General features: G+C 38.7%; 2 long non-coding RNA genes across 2 annotated transcripts; one reads left to right on the top strand and one right to left on the bottom strand.

Annotated features, from left to right (window-relative positions):
* Window positions 1–2,157: 2,157 nt before the first annotated feature.
* Window positions 2,158–3,963, top strand: LOC118767587. Its single transcript, XR_005003506.1, has 3 exons — window positions 2,158–2,214; window positions 3,046–3,052; window positions 3,954–3,963. It is a non-coding gene; the product is annotated as an uncharacterized LOC118767587 (long non-coding RNA).
* Window positions 3,964–7,240: 3,277 nt separating this feature from the next.
* Window positions 7,241–21,131, bottom strand: LOC118767602. The gene is made up of 3 exons (XR_005003522.1): window positions 21,122–21,131; window positions 19,386–19,392; window positions 7,241–7,476 (listed from the first exon to the last, which is right to left on the bottom strand). It is a non-coding gene; the product is annotated as an uncharacterized LOC118767602 (long non-coding RNA).
* Between the last annotated feature and the right edge of the window lie 378 nt (window positions 21,132–21,509).

The following is a 21,509-nucleotide window of genomic DNA, read 5'->3' as shown; positions in this document are numbered from 1 at the left end:
AATAAATCGGTAAATAACGTTATCTGTCTGTCTTCTTTCTTAGTCAACGAGAACCATAAGAGATTGAGCAACCGTTTTTGTTATTTGCCCCATTGGACAACGTTTTAAAAGAAAGAAATCTCTTCGAGACACTCAAAGATTTAAAATGGTGTCGTCTTTGTCATCCATCCAGGAGAAGAGGAAAGAGGGAGGAGGGTTTGCCGGTGAAACCGTCTTACGCAGCCAACCCCTACAACACAATTCTTCAGACATATTTTAAAATAATGGTTCAAATTGTGGCTCAAGGCCAGCAAGTTCGTGGGAGGGGGTAAGTCGATTACATCGACCCCAATGTATAACTGGTACTTATTTTATCAAAGCCGAAAGAATAAGCAGCAGTGACTCCTGCATTATCAGTTCCACTATGAACAGCAGTAAAAATTCATTAAAAAAAATATCTTTTACCGAAATCACAAACGCGTTTGATGTTATTCCATTTGAAAACAGTTGAAAGAGGCAGAAAGACATTAACCGAACAGAACAAAGTTACACTGAATAAACCACGACACTTTTTAGTCCAAACAGAAAAAAAATCTGTATCGATACTTGTCGACGGAAAGAAACAAATTAGAGCGCATACTTTCAGATTAGGTTAGCTCTATTTAAAGAACATTGAGCAAGACATCAGTTTTGTGGGACATGTCCATAAATTTAGAGTATATTCAAGTTATTTTTCACTTGGAAACTCTTGTTCAGAAACACTTTACCGTTCCGCTAAAATGCAAATTTCTCATTAACAAATATTTTCCAGGGACGGAGAGTGGTCCGAATAAAAAATACCAACATACCACCAGAACTTGATTTCTGGTGATAGGTGAAATGTATGGTTTTGGAAGCCCCTGCTTGCTTCTAGAAACTCGTAAAAAGATTTCCGAAACAAAACTGGGTCAAGCTAGACTTGGAGATTTTGATTCAGGTAAAACTTGAGTTACTACGCAATTCCCTGATCTAATACAGACCCCGAGAGGGTAGCAATTGCAGGTGGTTGGGAGAAGGCAGAAGTCCGCAATGCTACAACTGTGGAAATACAAACCACCTCAAGATTTTCTATCCCAACAACAGCGCACAATGATAGCTGAAACGGGGCTTCTACTACAACCAATATCCCACATCCAGCACCAACAACAACAACAGTAGCAACCACGACAATAACATGCGGCTGTATCATGCATGACCGCAGCATCTGCTACGAGATTGGAAGCAACACTTATAGCAATAACAGTAACAAGAACACCAACAGTGGAAACAACAGCAACAAACACTACCTGCAAGAGACACCACAACACCAACAACAACATCAGCAAACGAAAACCCCGCAAACAACAAAACAAAAGCACAATGACCACCCCCAAGATGGGTGCCTCAGTGTCTGGGACTTCCCAAGAGATGTTGTGTGCTGAAAAGGACAGTGGGAAGCATAAATGGCGAAAATTCTCCAATGCAAAAAAACAAACAAAAAGAAACAAAAGCACATCAGCACAAAAATACCAAGAGATATAAACAAAGGAGTGGGGGAGATGCCTTTGAGCAACAATGCACCAGTACCATACGCAACAGCAGCTACGCAAGCAGTGTCAACACCACCACCTGAAGAGAACGGATAGCATGGTACCGTAGGCTGCAGGTAGCAAGCCACCGCGACGCATGCAAGACTCGAGAAGCTCCAACAAAATCTGTAATAAAGAGAAATAACAATAATAATAATAATAATAATAATGATAATGATAATGATAATGATAATAATAATAATAATGATAATGATAATAATAATAATAATAATAATAATAATAATAATAATAATAATAATAATAATATCTCAACAGGCATGATAGAGCGGAACAGTATATTCACTGGGTAATTTGCGAAGACTGGGACCTACCCCATGATTAAAACTGGTGATAACGCAAACCACCATCAGTGCTTGAAAATTATCACATCTTACTCTCTTGGAACTTTACTGTTCAAAGATAGATGCAAATAAGCCAGACGTTATAAAAATTATGCCTTCTGATCTATATGACTGTCCTAATCAAAATAAATGTATCTGTCAAGGCCTACCAAAAACTGAGCAAAATATAAAGACTTTGAAATAGAAATTGGCAAGACTAAAGCAATACTTGAATGATAGCAAAGGGGGCTGATTACTACCTATCTCAGATACCAGGAAATCCAAAAGTGGAAGAAATTTTAAAAAATAGTGCTCATGGGAACTGCTCATAATCCACGAAAAATATTGTCTATGTAATTTCAAAAATATTTTAATCTGTAAAAATTGTCAAAAGTACTTTTAAATGTACAAAATAGCAAGCACCTTTTACTGTCATCTCAAGGTTTTGGTCATCTTATGACCAAAATAATTTTTAAACAAACTTCTAATTTTCTTATGCTTTGACAGGCACTCTCTAAAACAATACTCTGTGAAAAGCCAAATATACGGCACCCTAGTCATAGGATCAACTTGAACTTTTAGCTTGTCTCTTGAGGTTTCTGAGAGAGACTTGGAGTCAACTTGTTCAAATACGAAGCAAAAGCTAAACATAATAATAATAATAATAATAATAATAATAATAATAATAATAATAATAATAATAATAACCCTTTCTACTACAGGCACAAAGCCTGAAATTTGGGGACTAGAGAGGGGACTAGTCGATTACATCGGCCCAAGAGTTTCATTGATACTTAATTTATAGACCCCGAAAGGCGGAATTTGAATTCAGAACGCAAAGACGGATGAAATGCTGCTAAGCATTTTGTCCGGCGTAATAACGATTCTGTCAACTTGCCGCTTTTCTGACATCTAATAATGAAAGCTTAATAACAATTTTCTTGTAAAATATATAGCAACTAACCTAGATTTCTAGTGACTTTTAATTTATTATATTGTCATTGCTTTAGGCTAAACTCCAAAACAAGACAAGCTGCATGTCAGCTAGCCATTTCCTTATAGGAACATAATCAACTTCTATCTGACAGTGCGTTCTATGAATTTGTAATGTCAGAGAGATGGCTTGTAAGTTTTAGTTTCTTCTCTATTTTATCCTTATGAACAGAGCATATTATATCTTTAAACTTTTTAGGAAATTTACCACTTGCAAATAAGCCCTGAAAAAATATTTGTTGTGGCGAGGCCTTGCATTTCTTTCAAAGAATTACTGGAAAACTATCGGCATTTGTTGTCGGGTTCGTCAATTGCCGATATTGCATTCTCTTCTGTTATGTCGAAATAATCGACGATTGCTTCTTCTTTGAGTAGAGATGTGCTGTTGAGGAACTCAGCAATCTTTTGTATTTATATATTTCAGAGTAGTGAAAAGGAATCACTTTGGAATTGTTTATTTAGTAGTTCACTTATTCTTTTGGGAGTCTTCAGTCGTTGGCCTGTTTCCGTTGCCCCATTTTACATCCCCATTGTTTAACCCACCAAGACGGATTCTCTTCCCAATTTGTAGAAAACCTTCGGATCATTTTTAAATTCTCAATCGCCTTGGTTTTTCTTACTTTCTCTTCGTTTTTGTTGGAAAGTCTAAATTTGTTTTCGATCTTTGGAAACCTCTTTTTCAAATGGTTCACCTCGCTGCCCTTCAGTTTTTTAAGCGATATAAGAGCTTTATTTATCAGTTCATTAGGACTTACTAGTATCTAGAAATGCTTTTGTGCATCGACTTTTCTCCCTACTGCAAATTTAATGCATATTAGACATGATGTAGAGAAACTTTCGGCTTGATTTCGCTTTAGGATCTCTTTTTGAAGCAATTTCCAATCAGTTGTGTAGAAATTCAGACTGGATAAAGTTCGAATGCTTGCTACATATTGTATACATTTGATTTGCTTGAGGCCATACAGTGTAACTTCTATTACGTTATGGTGTCACCTTTTTCTTGTGGATAGGTTCCATGTTTTTTGTGAAACAGAAGTTCAAAATGTTGTTGTTACTTCTCGGTTAGAGTATTGTTTCATGAACAGCATTTTAGAGAGATCTGAAAGAAATTCATTGGGCGTAGATGGTGTGTTTTCTTCAGGTGATTCCTCTGCTTTACTGCTGGTGTCTTGTGGATTATTAGCTTCTTCGGATATGTTTCTCTGTCCTGTTAGTTTAGTGGCAAGTATTTTCTACGTTCAATACAGCTCTAATAATCTGGGCTGGGCAAAGTGCCAGTTTGTCTCCACCTCTTCACGCCAACAGAAACCCTTTATGTGGAGCCTACACAGGGTTTGTGTTCAACGTTTTGTTTTCCAATGCCCTTGTTTTTGACATTAGTTTTTTTTCCTTGTTTTTAAATTTTAGTTTTCTGTCTGTATATGTCTCTTCTGTTTGTATATGTCTCTTCCAGACGGTTCTCTTATTCTGTTCTTCGTGGAAGTGATAACTTCAATTTGATTGGGGTTTTTTTCTTAATTTCTACGGTTGCTTTGAGAGGTTGATATAGATTTTCGTCATTTACACTTTCTTGGCATCATCCTCAGGCACAAAGTTAGTTTCTTTGTTCCAATTCTTTACGGAACCTAAGCTATCGTTATTGCCGGTTTCTTTATCTGTGCTTGCTCCGACTTCATGCTTCATTAAGTTCTCTAATTTGTTCATAGACCGCTTCACAAAGACATAATAACAAATGAACCGTTCTTTTTCTTTCCACTTGAACAATTTTTCTATAAATGCTGTAACTCTTTAGGAGATTTTTTTTCCTTAAATTTATTTGGCTTTTGGAATATCTCTGCGCCAACATCTCCTCTGAGGTTAGTGATCTCTTCCTTATCTTACAATTTCCCTCTCACTTCAGTTTTTCCTTTTAATTCATCTTCACTCTTGCCCCTCTCCTCCTCATTCTGTTTCTCCCCTTCTACCTTACTTACCAAATTTCTTCTACTTCGAGTTTACTATGAAGCTCACGTTGTTTTGCGTTCCTCATTAACAGCAGTCAATTTCTCAAACATAAATGATACTAAACTCTACTATCCTACCTTCATTTCAATTTCGTCATTTTTTCCTGAATACATACATGCATACATGCATACTTACATATATACATTCATGCACATATATGTAAGTGTGTGTGTGTGTGTGTGTGTGTGTGTGTGTGTGTATGGTGTGTCTCAAATGTCAATAATTCTGACACAATCTCTGTACATTACAACTGAATCGTTGTATGTTCAAGCGTTAACAACTCATCCAAGTTTCCATGTTTTCCTATAAAGCGTGATTTCACTGCTATATCTAGCACGTCACTTATACAGAGACACACTTCCTCAGTTTGTCCATTTACATGAAGAGTCACAACACAAATTTCCTCATTACAAGAATGATGTTCTTTCTCACTGCATACAAAAAATAAAGCAAGAAATAAAGAAATAAGCAAACACTATATCTCTGGTATAAAAGTAATAATTACTTACATTAGATGCCACTAATGACGTCATTAACAAGTGGTTGGCTGTTACTTTATGACCTTTATTAATAGTATGTTTTCATATGTACTTTAAGCAACTAATTTTGCCATCATCTCCAGTCATTTACCATTTGCCGTGTCTTCAGTGATTAACTTTCTCTTTGCTTCTGTGGCCTTTAGCTTCAATCTTATTTTTATGTTTTTTCTCCCATTTAACGACGACGCTAGCTATGCATTATTAGCTCATTTTTGGCGACTGGTAGACCAGTCACCAAGATCCCTGGTTCCTCGTTATCTTAACTGCTAAATTAAAATGCTAGTGAATGATGGGAATAAAATGAAGACAAGCATGTGATTACATGATTATAAATATGGGTGTGCTTATATATAAGGTGGTATCCAACATTCCTGTACTAGTTCGGTAACGCTCCTACAAATGGCAACACACGGTTGCGAGCACAGTGAGAGCTAGCAATGGACTTCGTCGCTGTGTTTACTTCGCAAGTTGTGAAATTTGTGTTTCTGTGATCACGCGTATGCTGTAGTCTGCGATTTTGTCGTGGACAGGAACAAAGAACCAACGTGAAATTTTGCGTTAAACTTGGGAAGTCTGCTACAGAGACATAGAATATGTTTTGACAAGCTTATGGCGCCGAGGCAATGGGTTATAAGCAATGTTTCGAGTGGCACGGGAGTTTCAAAAGCGGAAGAACGCCCCTGGAAGATGATGAGCGGATCTGGAAGACCTGCCACGAGCGCCACTCCCGCAAATGTGGTATTGTATATCGAGAATTCTTCCCCAGGGGGCCAGACCGCCAACTGAGAGTTCTACTACGATGTTTTGAAGCATTTGAGGGAGAACATTCGTCGAAAGCGACAGAATCTGTGGAGCACGAAGAATTGGATTTTTCACCGGGCTCTCCTCATTCGTGAATTTCTCTCCAAAAACATGGTATCATTTCTGCTTCCACTCCATTCGCCAGTGGAGTTAGCACCTGCGAACTTCCATTTCTTCTCCAAGATGAAAATGCAGCTCAAAGATCGCGGTTTTAACATCATTGTCGAGATCCAAGGCGAATCGCTGAAGGTTTTCGACTTGCTTATGGAAAACGAGTTCTTGGCCGGATTCCAAAAGTAACAGACACGCTGGGGGTCGGTTTCCGAGGAGGTACCCAAAAGTAACCGACAACGTTCTCTGTGGGACAAACCCGTTGTAGCTCCAGTTTTCGCTGCTAGAAGCCATCTGATGTGACTCCCAGGCATTAGTCTGCCGACCGGCGTCGTCCTGTGGGGTCGTTCAGCTACGTAGTGCGTCTTTGTTTTGCATCGCTTCTCCCCTGTTCGTCGATTTTTTCGATGGCCGAAACGAAGGAACAGCATGCTTCCGTGAAATTCTTTTTTCTACTGGGGAAAACGGCGACCGAAACAGTTGTCATGCTTCAAATAGCTTACAAAGACGCTACGATGAGCAAAACACAAGTTTACGAGTGATTTTCACGCTTTAGGAATTGTCACTTGTCTCTTGAAGAGCAACTTCATCCAGGGTGACCCCCCCCCGAATGAAAACATCACGAAAAGAACTGATCTTGGAGGACCGTTGCCGAACAATAGACGAACTTGTTGATATGACTGGTGTGTTCTGTCTGGAGCTCCTGCCAACGAATTTTGAGCGTGAAATTGTGAATGAAAGGAGTCGTAGCAAAATTTGTTCCTCACTTGCACATGGAAGATCAAAAGCAGTCAAGACTGAATGCGTGTCGTGAACTGAAAGAACAGTTGGAAGTTAATCCGGACCTTTTTTCGAAAGTCATCACTGGTGACAAAAGCTGGTGCTACGGAATTTGCAGATGTGTAAGAGGTGAAGAAAAAAACGACGGAGACGTTAAAAGGCATCACTTCGCGAGAGTTTCAGGACTGCTTCGAACAATGGAAAACGCATCTGGACCGATGCATTGCTTCAAATGGAGAATACTTTGAAGGCGATCAAAGTGCAAAGATGTAAAACCAAGTGAATAAAATAATATTGCAAAATTCCGTTTTCTTTTTAGTACTCCCGAGTATTGCTGCGCGAGATGACTATTTCATAGGAGATGATAGAACTTATGTAAATAAGTTATTTTCTTTTTTAAACATAACTAGTCCGGAACCTTTTGACACCACTTCGTATATCAATGAAAATTAATAAATAACAAAGGAATATGAAATCATGCAATGAACTTCATTAGCTACCTGCTGTAAGATGCAGTTCACTGATAGCTGAGTGAAATGTGTAGATTTAGATTATTTTGTGTATATATATATATATATATATATATGGGGAGAGTTTACGAAAAAAAAAAAACAAAAGACAAAGACAGGTGGTGTACAAAACAAACAGATGTATTAGTATAACGCTCAGGAATAGAAAAAGTCTTTTACGTTTCGAGCCTACGCTCTTCTACAGAAAGGGACACAGAAAAAAACAAGGAGAGAAACAAGAAGAGAAAAAAAATGTGTGTAGTGGCTAACGATCTATCATGGCGACACACACACACACACACACACACACACACACACACACACATATATATATATATATATATATATATATATAAAGTTAATCCAAACAAGAAAGCACAAAAAAACACAACAACGCGAGGACGTGGAACAAATATAGTATTATTGGATGCTCAGGAAAGAAGGAAAGAAGGAGGGTTTAACGTTTCGAGCGGAGCTCTTCGTCGGAAACATAGGAGAAGGAAAGATCCAGAGAAGGGAAGACAGAGGAAAAAAAAATCGCCAACGGTACACACGAGGTCACATTTTGAAAGACCGGAAGGAAATATATATATGTATGTATGTATGTATGTATGTATATACAAAGGCACATGATGAACCCTATTTACATAAAAGATAAACAGAAGACTATGTTAAAACTGTCCGTCCCGAGCGACAGCCCTAAGGCAAAAAGGTCTCCGCTAGTTATCCTTCCGCTCACACGATCTCCCTCGATTCTCTTTCTCGACCGCCCACGGGACGTCACTGACTCTGTACTTCCGGCCCAGCCCCACATATATGATAGACCGTAAGAACTCTGACATAAAATAGCCAATGTAGATAGACAGGAAGTGAGAAAATCAAAATATATTTATATAGAGAGAGAGGGAGAGAAGGGTAGAGAGAGAGAGAGAGTTAAAGAAAAAGACTTGCTCTGGTTGTAAAACTGTCGACGAGATTTTTATTTAGAATTTCGAATGTAAGTTGATATGTCATGTGGAGGTGTCATGTCGGCATTGTGCGTAATGTTTGAATGCTGATGTATATATTCTATTAATTCTTTATTGTTTGTGTCTCCAGCCGTGTGTTGAAAATGTTTTCCGTTTGTTATGCTTATAAATGCTATCCTGGTTGTTGGTGTGAGTGTAAATTGGGTTCTGTTTGTGTTTGTTGCGGTGTTGGTGGTAATGCTGGTGTCTCTGGTGATGTAGTAGTGGAGTTGGTATTGGTATTGCCGTAGGACTCAGTTTTCACCTGCCAGATTTTCTCTGAATTAATTTTTTACATTTTTCTCCATTTTTCTACTTAGAAGGAGACCCTCCTACTCTTCTTTCTGGACACCTTTACTGCACAACATGTCTGAGAGAGCCAAAATAGGAACGGCATGTCCTGTCATGTTATGTTGGTGCTCGGGTAGTTTTTATAGTTGATACCATTCCTATTGCTGGTACCGGAGTTTTTATGAGAGTTGCGTGCTTTAGTGTCACTGGTGTTCCTGCAACTTATGCTGTTATTGTTTGGAACTTCTACTGCTGTTGTATCTGCAGTCTCTTTGAATGCTGTAGCTGCTGTTGTCACTGTTAATGTTATAGGCTGTTTGTTTGCTGCTGGGTCTGTGGTTGCTGTGTTTGTGGAGTTGATAAAAGTAGCAATCCTGTTTTTTCACAACTCGTTGGGGCCGAAGCTTTTAGTGTGTCACCACTCTACATATGTGACACCTTGGCTTTCTCCTCTGCATAGTCACGGACAAGTGGATGCCATCCGAGAGGTCAATCAGGTCAGTTATGTTATCAATGTTTTCTTGATTTGTTAGTTCCATACCTATCCTCGACCAGTTTTGTGTGGGTATTTTCTTCATCCCCAAGATTATCGCAACTTTCTCTATATCGGCTAAGACGGCCGCCATCAATCAGAGTATTTCTAGTGGCACTTTTATGACACTCTTGCTAGACATTGGTCGCGATAGCTGGGCATTACGCAGAGTTTGTTTTTCTTCAGTGTTTTGTGGATGACTCTAGGAGTTCAAAAGAAAAATCAGGTCCCATTTTTCTCGAAGACTGTGACAATGGAAGAATTGAAAATTAAACGCTTAAACATTCGGGATGAGGTAATGGGGTCTAGAAGCAGGGAGACCTCCTCAACGATCACTGGTCAATTGATTTATAAGTGGTAAATATCAGTGAGACTGGAATTTCCAGAACGCAGTTATTCGTACTTTTGAGAGACTACGATGTGTACACTTCTCTCGGTCGTCCGCGTCATTTGGAGTCGGTGTATTCTCTAGGAAATTTCTAGAGCTCACATTCTTTTCTACACTAGGCACAAGGCCAGAAATTTCTGGGGAGGGGCCAGTCGATTAGAACGACCCCAGTACGCAACTGGTACTTAATTTATCGATCCCGAAAGGATGAAAGGCAAAGTCGACCTCAACAGAATTTGAACTCAGAACGTACAGATAGACGAAATAACGCTGATCATTTCGCCCGGTAGCATTTCTGCCAGCTCGCCGCCTTAAGAATGATATATCACGACCCGAATGGCAGGTCGATGGTTATAGATTTGAGAAAAGATGATGCTTGAAGCCGTTTATACCATAACGGATGAAGGACTGCCATTTCTTAAGACGCCTTGAGATCTTTCTGCTTATAAGTAAGTGAATGGAATGGTATCATACACACACACTAAGCTTAGACTAGATTAGCACTTGAAACGAAACAATCACCTCTTAAAACTGCCCAGATGTTTCAAACTGAGTGATACCGACTTCAGTAGTCATATACTCTAACATGAATTTCAGCGAATCGCAGTTGATAGTTTAGTTTGTATTCGAGATTTTGTTGGAATGGTGCCTAGGAATAGCACCAGTTGTCCACATTTTCAAGTGACTGACTAAAAGTTTGTTACCTCTACAGTCATAGACAGGATCAGGCAGTTGAAAGCTTAAAGTGCCGGAAACCTACTGGGATTGGATCAACGATTTGGTTAAGAATGAATTGTTAATGGGTACTTTGCAATCAAAATGGTAGCATCAAAGAAAAATACTTGCTCACTTGGTTTGACACTAAAAACGAAGGCTGCGTTGCATTAAAAAATGAGACTATTAAAGTTGTTGAATGGGATTGGGTGGAGGAGGTGTAGCGTAGCAGGTGAATTCAAGATGCTTTTTCACAATGTATGATATCCGATTTCAAACAGATGCATATAACTTTTCAGAAGCACTTTTGTCGAGCTGTTTACAAGGAACGACACACTAGAAACGACGGGATTGATGCCTAACTCGTCTGCTGTTATACGCGGCGCACAAAGTGGAGTGATGCGATTTCGAGTTCTGAAATACCAGAGGTAATGTTTGAGTGTGCTAAAAATAAGACGGTAGAGCTAGATGGTTTTCCTTTACGAACTATTGGGTTGTCCGGAAAGTTCGTGCCGGTTTTTAAAGGAAAGAAAATGGTCAATAAATACTTGCCATTATATTTTTAATCAACCAAATATGAACCATTCTGTTGCACAATGCGTCTCCATCTTTCCTTTAACTTGAAAATACCCTCTTCCCAGAATTGAGGTGGTTTCATAGCAAAGAATTCATCAAGGTATCTTTTTACATCATCCAAGGAATTGAAATTTTTACCATTAAGACTATTCTGCAGAGACCTGAATAAGTGAAAATCCGAAGGAGCAATATCTGGTGAATGTGGCGGGTGAGGTAACACATCCCAGCCGAGCTGCAGCAATTTTTGTCTGGTTCCTAAAGAAACGTGCGGTCTTGCATTATCATGTTGGAAAACAACACCCTTCCTGATGGCCAATTCTGGAGGTCTCTCTTGAATTACTGCTTTTAACTCGTCCAGTTGTGTGCAGTATTTCTCAGAATTAATTATCTGGTTACTTGGGAGAAGCTCATAGTACAAAATCCCTCTCCAGTTCCACCAGACACAAAGCAAGACTTTTTTAGGGTGAAGACCCGCTTTTGGGGTGGCTAAGGGTGACTCATGCCACTTACTCCAGGATCGCTTTCTCTGAACATTTCGGTAGATAATCCATTTCTCATCACCTGTCACAATTTGCTTTAAAAAATGCGCGTTTTCATTCCGTTTATAAAGCGAATCACAGATGGAAATGCGATCCAAAAGGTTCTTCTCACTCCACTCATGTGGTACCCAAACATCGTCGCGATTTGTGTACCCAAGTTTTACCAGGTGCTCATGAACGACGGATTTTGATAGGTTGATGCTTTCTGCCAATTCTCGGGTTGTGTAATGTGGGTTATTCTCAATTAATGACTTGATTTGGTCATCATCTGTAATGGATGGTCTGCCTGATCGCTCTTTATCAATAAGGCTACAATCTCCAGCTCGGAACCTTGCGAACCACTTCCGTACAGTTCTTTCGGATAAAGAAACATCATTGTAAACTGCGCATATTTCTTTGGTTGCTTGTGAGGCATTTTTCCCTTTACGGAAAAAGAAAAGCATCAAGTGCCGAAAATGAACTTTCTTATCTTCCATTTTAAAGGGTTACAGAATTAACACAGGTTATCGGAACATACACCTTCTTCCACGAAAAGATAGCTTAACCTGTGCTCTAAATGGAGGTGTAGTCAAATCCTATTTTAGGGACACAGCCATGTTCTAAAATAAGTCGAAAGGTAAGCTAGTATAAATCGACACATACTTTCCGGACAACCTAATATATTATAGTTTGTCAAACATATTCATCTATCTTGGCATGCATCTAACTAGCAGCTGAACAGGTGAACTGGAGAATAATGGAGCTACTGAAGGAAGTTTGCAAGAATGATGCTTTAGGCAACTTTAGGCACGTAACTACTGACTGCAGGGCAAAGGATTTGGGTCAAACTGCTCCCAATGTGTTTTCTCAATTGTCACAGATAGCATGGAGGCACTCGCTATCTCTTTCAATCCCACTCAAAAATGAAATCAGAGGAAACTATGAGAAAGGTCCATCTGAGGTGATTAATGTGTATGTCATCCCAGCTACATATTATCGCATAACACACACAAACACACACACACATACGCACGTACAAACGTACACACACACGCTAATACATACACACTCTCACATGTACACACGCGCGCGCGTGTTTATGCTTATTTAAGGTTATTTTGAAGCTAATTTAAGAATAATAACAGAACATTTGCTAATGAGGGGAAGTCAATACGAAACGTTTAAGGTAAATTTAGTAAAAATTTAGTTTTGACTGAAGCTTTAATTTTCGCATGAGGATACTTTTAGCTGGTCTAGTTGAATAAACCCGGTTACAATGAATTTGATAACATATACTTGTGTATAAAGGTTAGCATTGGTTTCATGTTAAGACAAATATCTTAATATCTAAACAATTTTTCAAGCTGATCATATGAAGAATGGTGTTCGTCTCCATTTTGGAGGAAAATAGAAAACGTCTCGTGAAATGTCTCAAAAGTTCACAGAAAGTCCCATAAGGAAAGCGATAAATCAAGGGACACTAATTTTGGATGGCAACATTTGAGTGATTATCTACTGTGGGTTTGGCTTTGGGGAAAAATATTATGCTGGACGGTGAATTTTGCATTCTATCATATTATATTCTGGGTATATGTGATGTCCGTGTGTTTGTATGCTTAGGAAGTTCATCAGTGGGGAATGTTTCTTCTCAAGTTCCAAATGTGAATTCGTCTGTGTTGACTACATCCCAAAGATGGAGCCTTGTATCTTTATTGGAAACTAGCTCCTTCCTATTAAAAAATAGAAGAGATATACATATACACACACGCACGAATTGGAGCTAGTGAAGTCGTAGAAAATCTCCGTCAACCACCTCTGTTCCTGGAGTTGTTGGATAATTTCTGGAGTATGAATGCTGTCAGAGCGCCTGCTGTGTCTCTTCCTGCTGACCACATCTTCGTAGCTTCCCTAATGAGGCGTTATCATGAAGTGGATTTTCCGAATAACACATTTCAGAAGAGGGTGCATTGTTAGGTGGAGAGACATCTTTGTCGAATGGAAGGGTTTCTTTTATTAACTAGTGACGAACTCTCTTGTTTGTTTGTAAGGGGTTCTCATTTTGGTTTGTGTGGGGCTCTTTTAATTAGCTAGTGATTCTATTGTTGCATAAAAGGGATCCTTTGTGGACTAGTGAAGGGTTCCTTTGTTGGTTGGTGAGGGCTCGTTTACTCTCTGGTCAGAGCTCTCTTCTTGATTAGTTGCTCCATTGTTGGATGAAGGGGATCTCTTATCAGAGATATCCCAGCCTGATTTAATACACCTACGATGAAAGGTATTGCAGCTATGATGATTCTGTCTTATTTTTAGACAGTTCATTCAGAACTATTTTCCCAATTATATTTCCTACATTTTAAGAAGTTAGAGTGTGCTTTGAGGGGTGTCAGGGTTTCCTTTTAGCGATTCGAGTGACCATTTAGAAGCTTCTTCGTTGAATATACGACGTCAAATACATCTGCGACAAATGTCCGAATTGTCAACTGTTTTCTTGCTTACAAGGACAAAAGGTTTCTTTGTCTTCCATTTGTATTAGCTTGACTACACGAAAATTTTAATTATACGTCTGTTAACACGACGCAATAGTTATTAATGATTTAATTTGTTATTTCCGGCAGAGAAATTTGTGGCAAGATAGGTTGTCAATTTTTCTTGTTCGTGTTGTTATTGTTCTCTAGTTTTTGCAAGTGTTGCATAATGCCTTTTGAAATTAACCCTAATTTTTAAACACTCATTTTTATACACACAAGTGATCGTTAAATTGCTTTTACTTTGGAGGAGTATGTTTGCATTGTCCAGTGGATGTATAACTTAAAGTTACTAAGACTGTTATTGTTGTTCAGCTCTAGGAAGGGCCTTAAAGGAACAGACCAATGAAATCAACCTTATCTTTTTGAAATGCATAAGTGACCTTTTTCTAAAAAATTCTGGTATAATTGCATATTTGCGGTGTTATATAGATTAGAACTATTGTTATTTAACCTCGGCTCAGTCTTGAGTGAGTTGTCCCATTCAATCCGTAGTCATCTTACTTTTTAAATTTAAAATTATCCAATGAACCTTATCTTAACACGACATAGAATGACTGAAGAGATTTAGCTGTTGTAATAGGTCCTAAGTATCTCTTATGTTCATGCTTTAGGTCATTAACAAAAAACATGTAGGTGTTATTAGTTTTATTCTTTTCTGCATCCCCTTGGAATTTTGTTAACACAGCTGACAAGTGGTTCACTGCCTGTAAATCAACATTACAGACAAACCGTCGCACTGGAATATTCTCGTAGACAACCTGGTTCTGTTTGTGACTGTAGATGTTGCTTCGTTTAATGATAACTGTGCGGTCCATGTAGTGGTTTGTCTTTCAACGGCTTGCATTATAGCAGCTGCAAACTTAGCAAGGTGTAATGATTCTTGTATCCATGAATAAGGGACAAAATCGAACGCTTTACTGTTGCCTAACATAGTGTAGATTGTTTGAAGATTACAGCAATGCTGCTTAGCTTCCTTAAAGACAAACTTTGATGGAGAGTTGTTTGGCACAACTCCAGAAACCTTTCTTTCTTTCTACCTGTTCATCTGTTATCACTATTATTTTAGCAGTGATCTTGGAGAAATACGTTCAAGCAATCTGTGCCCTGTTTGTACATAATATTCAAGCGTGCAGTGGAGTGATAGTTTTTGGCTTCGTGAATCCACTGTGCGCTTGAATGTTATGTACAAACAGGGCACAGATTGTTTGAACGTATTTCTCCAGGTAACAGTCCATACAACAGGCAACAAATCTAGCATATCTAATTCAACCTCTATTTTTTTGTTTTGTTTTGTGAACAGTGTCGCGAGAATTTCCATGTAAAATGTGAGCATTTTGTATCTGTATCCTACTATCAGGTCTCTCCCAAGGGGTTTTCCATTCGGTAGTTTTGTAATGATCGTCAAGGTTTCACTGCTTGTTATTTTGGGAGAGGCATTTACATAGTAATAACTTTGTAGTTCATTTAATAACTTTGTAGAACCGCTATGATGTTGTTTGTTTCCATCCTAGATTCCCCGACAGAATGACTCCAGGTCCGACGGAGAGGAGCATTTATAATCATCTTGGTATGACCTTTCATATTGCAATAGACAGTTCGGGCAAAACGTGTGGTTTATCTTTGTGTTGGTTTATCGTTTGTCATCCTAGATTCCCCAGACGGAACAGAATGACTCCAGGTCCCGACGGAGAGGAGCATTTATAATCATCTTGGTATGACCTTTCATATTGCAATAGACAGTTCGGGCAAACGTGTGGTTTATCGTTTTGTGTTGGTTTATCGTTTTGTCTACTTCCTGCTCATAGCTCGTGCTTGAGGGCAATCTATTTGCTTGTGAATGTTTCGTAGCGGTAATTTCAATAGCGTTTGGAAAATCTATCATGTAGTCGTAGCTGGCAGTTCGCGATTTCGTTGATCACTCTAAATTTGATGAAAGTATCCAATTATCCAATGAGGCCATCCATTTTAGCTCAATATTATCTTTTAGATCAACATTTTTTTACTCCCATCTGCTGACGCACGTTTACCGCTGCACAATATATTATGTATGTATGTATGTATGTATGCATGTATGCATGTATGCATGTATGTATGTATGTATGTATGTATGTATGTATGTATGTATGTATGTATGTATGTATGTATGTATGTATGTATGTATGTATGTATGTATGTATGTATGTATGTATGTATGTATGCACGTGTGTGTGTATGTATGTATGCATGTATATATTAGGTTGGTAGATAGGTACATTGGTAGGTAGGCATATTTACACGAGGTTAATGTTGAGGGTATGATTGGTAGAATAAGTAGTTATTTAGTAAGGCTGGTAATAGCGTAAATAAGTTGGTATGTGTCTAGTTTGGTACAAATGTATGTATGTATGTATGTATGTATGTATGTATGTATGTATGTATGTATGTATGTATGTACGTATTTATGTATGTATGTACGTATGCATGTATGCATGTATGTACGTAGGTTGGCAGGTAGGTAGAAAGGTGCCTATGTACCAACGTGTGTATATATGTTTGTCTGAAAGCGGCGAGCACGAAGAATCGTTCGCGCGTCGGACAAAATGCTTAGCAGCGTTCCATCAGTCTTTATGTTCTTACTTCCAATTTCACCGAGGTCGACTTTGCCCTTCGTCCTTTCGGTATCTATAAAACAAGTACCAGTTGGGCACTGGTGGTCGATATAATCGACTGGCTCCCTCACATAAATTTTCAGCCCTTGTGGTTCTAATAGAAAGAATATGTCTGTCTGCCTGTCTACCTATCTGTCTATCTGTCTGCCTGTCTGCCTGTCTATCTATATGTCTGTCTGTGTGTATTGTATGTATGTATGCATGTACAATAAATTGATATGAAATTTATAACAAATGAATCTCAGGCAGAATTTCACATTATGAATGTTTATTTCTTCCGTCATCACTAATTTCATTGAATTTGCAGGTAAGCGGATGAGTACTCCGCAGATAAACATACCCTTAATGTAATTCTCAGGTGGAATCAGTGTAACATAGAGTGACAAGGCTGTAATTTTGCATTTCGTGAAAACTGTAGCCGGTGGGCTTCTACGTAGTTTCCGAATACCCAATTTCTTTGACAATGGGGAGTTGAGCCGAGTTATAGAAAACGATAATTGTCGAACATGTCTCGTAGGAGAATCGAAACCGGGACCTCGTGATTGCCGAGCGAACTTAACTTTGCCCATACTGTGCACGTGTATGGTTGGTATGTATGTATGTATGTAGTATGTATGTATGTATGTATGTATGTATGTATCTATGTATGTAAACGCACATTTATCACGTTCTGTCAAAGCAAAGAGACACAAAACATACACGCACAGACGTGTATGTGTGTGCGCGTGTGTGTCAGTGAGTGAGTGTATGTGTGTGAATGTGTATGTGTGTGTGCGTGCGTGTGTGTATCTGTGTGTGTGTGTGTGTGTGTGTGTGTGTGTGTGTGTGTGTGTGTGTGTGTGTCTGTGTTTGAGTGACGCCTACCGGATTCACTCACAATTGAATTGGTTGGCCAAGGTAACAATTGTAGGTGTAATGGGTTTGATATTGTTTGAAACTGAATATATTCTAATAAATTAATGTCTATTTATCAATTGTTCCATTTTCTTTTTTTCCTCATACAAAAATGGTAATATACCATTATCCATTAATACGAAGCTAACATCTTTGGTTTTTCACTGATACACTGGATAAAACCAGGGATCTTAGATGTCAACATCCCTTTAAGAGGATTTTATATCTTTGTTTAAAATATATATATATATATATATATATATATACATGTATAAAATTAAATGAGGCAGCCGGTCAGCAGGGTTTCACCACAAAGGTAAACCAAAAAGGAAAAAAAATATCATGATCACCATTTTCCGGCCATTCACGGTCCCTGCCAGCGTGTATGTGTGCAATTTATGTACATTGGAAACAGCAACAAAACACTTCAGCTCTTATTTCTAGTAGTGTAGTTGTTCTAAACACCCTCAATTATATATATATATATGGAGAGAGAGAGAGAGGAGAGAGAGAGAGAGGAGAAAGAGAGAGAGAGAGAGAGAGTGATCTATCAGTTTATCAGTGTACGTGTGTCTGTATGTGTGTATAAACAACACAAAATTCCTGCTAGAGCACAAACTTTGGGATTTCACGATAAAAGCAAATAACGATATGTTGACTAGCACGTGATACTTTGTTCATTTGCACTCTCTGTTTGACATTCCTTTGCTTTTTTCAGATTGGCTTCTATTCACATGGCACAAGACTTTTTAAGAACTTCGTGAAAGCATGCAAAAATCAAAAAATGATTTCTTATTTCTCTATTACAGTAAAATAACATACACACAGATATATACCTTAAGGGCTTCGAATGCTCATATTTAGGATATCAGTGAAGGAAAGCAGTACTTAAATTAGCATTGATATATTCAATGCAGAAATATGCTAAGCTAACTATAAAATTGTTAGCTTATGAAAAATAGAAAGAGTAAGTTAATCTAGTGTCAAGATATTTGCTATTGCAATGAAAGAATCCTTAAGTGAATGCACAAGGTATCATGTTAAATTTCTTTCAACCACTTCAACTTTTTCAAACTTTTGATAGATTAAAAAATATTGAAAACTAGTGAAAAGTTTGCAAGACGCAACGAAAACTTTAGAAAAATAAATAAGTAAATGAGTGAAAATTTTACCAGTGAGTCTGTTAGATTATAAGGTACTAAAATAGAATGGCTCTCCACAAACACAATACATGGCTACACTTAGAGTAGGCTGTGTAAAGGTTCGGGAAAATAGAGTGGAGAGGGAAGTGTTGTCCTCGAGTGAGTTTACTGAAAGGTGGGTGACAGTTGTGAAAATGGCAAGAGTGGATGGTACCACTCTAAGTGTAGACCTGTGAGTCGGAGAGAAGGAATGGGAGAGGGCACTTGCTCCTAAGGTTTCAAGGAGATCTCGGATAGTGGTGTTCTTCGATTATACCGAGAGGCATTCCTGTATCAGGAGGGCAACATCTCTATCATCCTCCCACCTTTTATTTTTACCTTTATATGCTATGTATACTGTGTATACTTTATTCATACAATTATTGTTCTATCATTTCATTATTATATGTAAACCACAACACTTTATGCCAATCTCTGTATAGTCACCCTCATCCTTCGCCCTTGTGGCAAATAAATGAAATCATTATTTTAATTATCATTATTACCTCTGCTTTAGCGAAGGCATAGGTTTTTCCGTGGACAAGATATCTCAAGAATCGCTGAATAGATTCGGATGAAACTTTCAGGGATATTTGGCCTCGTGACTGGCACGAACTGATTAGATTTTGGGATCGATCCAGTATCGTACAAGGATTCTGGATTATTTTTCCTGTATTTTTACTTAATTTTTGGGAGCGGTCGGATTCATTTTTAGTATTCACGTTTTTGTGAGAGACGTTGAGTTTATTTCAGATCTTCTCATTTTTAAAATCATCTCCGGCCAATCGTTGCGAGGATGTTGGTGTTGTCTTGGTGGCGGTTTGTGTCACAGGCGGTTTGAGTTGGTTTTTGGTCATTTTAGACGTAAGTCAAATATTTGTTTGATTGATTGTTATTGTTCAAATTGTTGCTAGTGTTATTTTGAATTGTTGTTTTTATCCATTGTGGAAAAATGGAGAAAACGCCAGCAGGCGGCCACAGTTATGCGGCTGCAACTGGAAAAGGGATAGACGCGGAAACGCTGGAGGTGCGAGAAATAAAAGTTGAACCTCGAAAAAATGAAGGAATGCGAGAAGCTGGAAAGAGACGGAAATGCAGTGAAATTGATGCCGCCTGTGGAACTAACAACCAACGTAATGAGAAAAACGGTGATACATAAGAGAATGAAGATAGTAAGAAGAAAAATAGAAATAGCGACAATAGAGGCTATTGAAGAATGTCTAAAGAGAATAAAAAGAGAAACCACATTTATAACAAGAGGGGGAAAGTGCGCTACTGTGGAGGGGCTTTTGCATCAGAAGAGGAAGCAGTTAAGCACTCCACGGAGGCAATAAGATTAGAAGAATGGGTGCTTTTGCCATCGTATCGTGGCAAACGTGTAGCCAGGTGCGAGTTGGCAAAGTGCCCCAGAGCTGAAAGAAACATGGCTGATGACAGCCATAATGTATGACAGGAATGAGGAGGCCAAGATACTGAAGGCCACAAGAACCCAAAGAGTTAACTACTGGGGATATGGAATAGAGTTAACCGTTCAAGCAATAGTGGAAGAGCTAAACAGAATTGTCGAAGAGATAGTGCTGCCCGACGACATAAGATTGAGAGTTGTGGTAGAGGGCAGGCCGCCTATATGTTATACATGTGGAGGAGAGGGCCACATGAAGGTGAGGTGTCCCCAGAGGGAACAACAGATAGAGCAGACGGAGAGGGAAGAGAGCACGGACCAGGTGGTACAGGTCGAGATAAAGGAGAAAGCAACGGAGGAGGGGTTCACGGTGTTTAAAAAAAGAAAGAGAAGTGGGAGAGTGAGAGCCCTCCGCCAGAGCAGCAGAAAAAGAAGAAAGAAGAGATGGAAAAGGAGGAAACCAGAAGGCAGGAAGAAGAAATGATGGTGGATAAAATAAGCGAAAAGGAACTTGAAAAGTGTTCAAGGAGGAGTTGCATAAGGAAGAGACATTGGTAAAGAAACCGGTTGTTTGAGTGCAGGGAGAACATTAATAAACGCAACTGGAGAGACTGTCCAGAGTGGTGGAAGAAAAGAAGAAGGTACCGGGAGCGGAGAAGGAAAAGAGAAAAGAAATAAGAAAAGGAAAATTTCGATGGAATTTTGTGACATACGCAAAAAGCAAAGAAACTGAAAAGAAAGTATTAAAGTTTAAACATATTATAAGTGTAAAGTTGCCCACGGATGTGTATTCCGAGAATGTGAAGGCCATCGTGGTCGACAAGGACACCTACAACAGACTAAAAGCATGTGCGGAGAAGGGATTGACCCGTCAGGAGTGATGGTGGAGTTTGATGAATTGCCACCAGTAGTGGAGCTAAAAGATTTAGAACCTTTCATGAGATATTAAAAGGAAAAAAGTAAGTTAAGTTGTTTTATTGAAGAAAGAAGGAAAAAGGTAAAATTGTTTCATTAAAAAAAAAGAGGAAAACAGAGGAAAAAACGGGATTAAGAAAAAACAATAAGATAATAGAAAGATTGTAAATAGTTTATATAAACGTTCAAATGGGAGTGGGGCCCGGGAGTGGGGCCCAGGCAGCCATGGGAGTGGGGCCTATGCAGCCATTTCA

This window comes from Octopus sinensis, linkage group LG23 (assembly GCF_006345805.1).
Source record: "Octopus sinensis linkage group LG23, ASM634580v1, whole genome shotgun sequence".
Lineage (NCBI taxonomy): Eukaryota > Metazoa > Mollusca > Cephalopoda > Octopoda > Octopodidae > Octopus > Octopus sinensis.
This window is presented reverse-complemented; position numbering and strand designations above follow the sequence as displayed.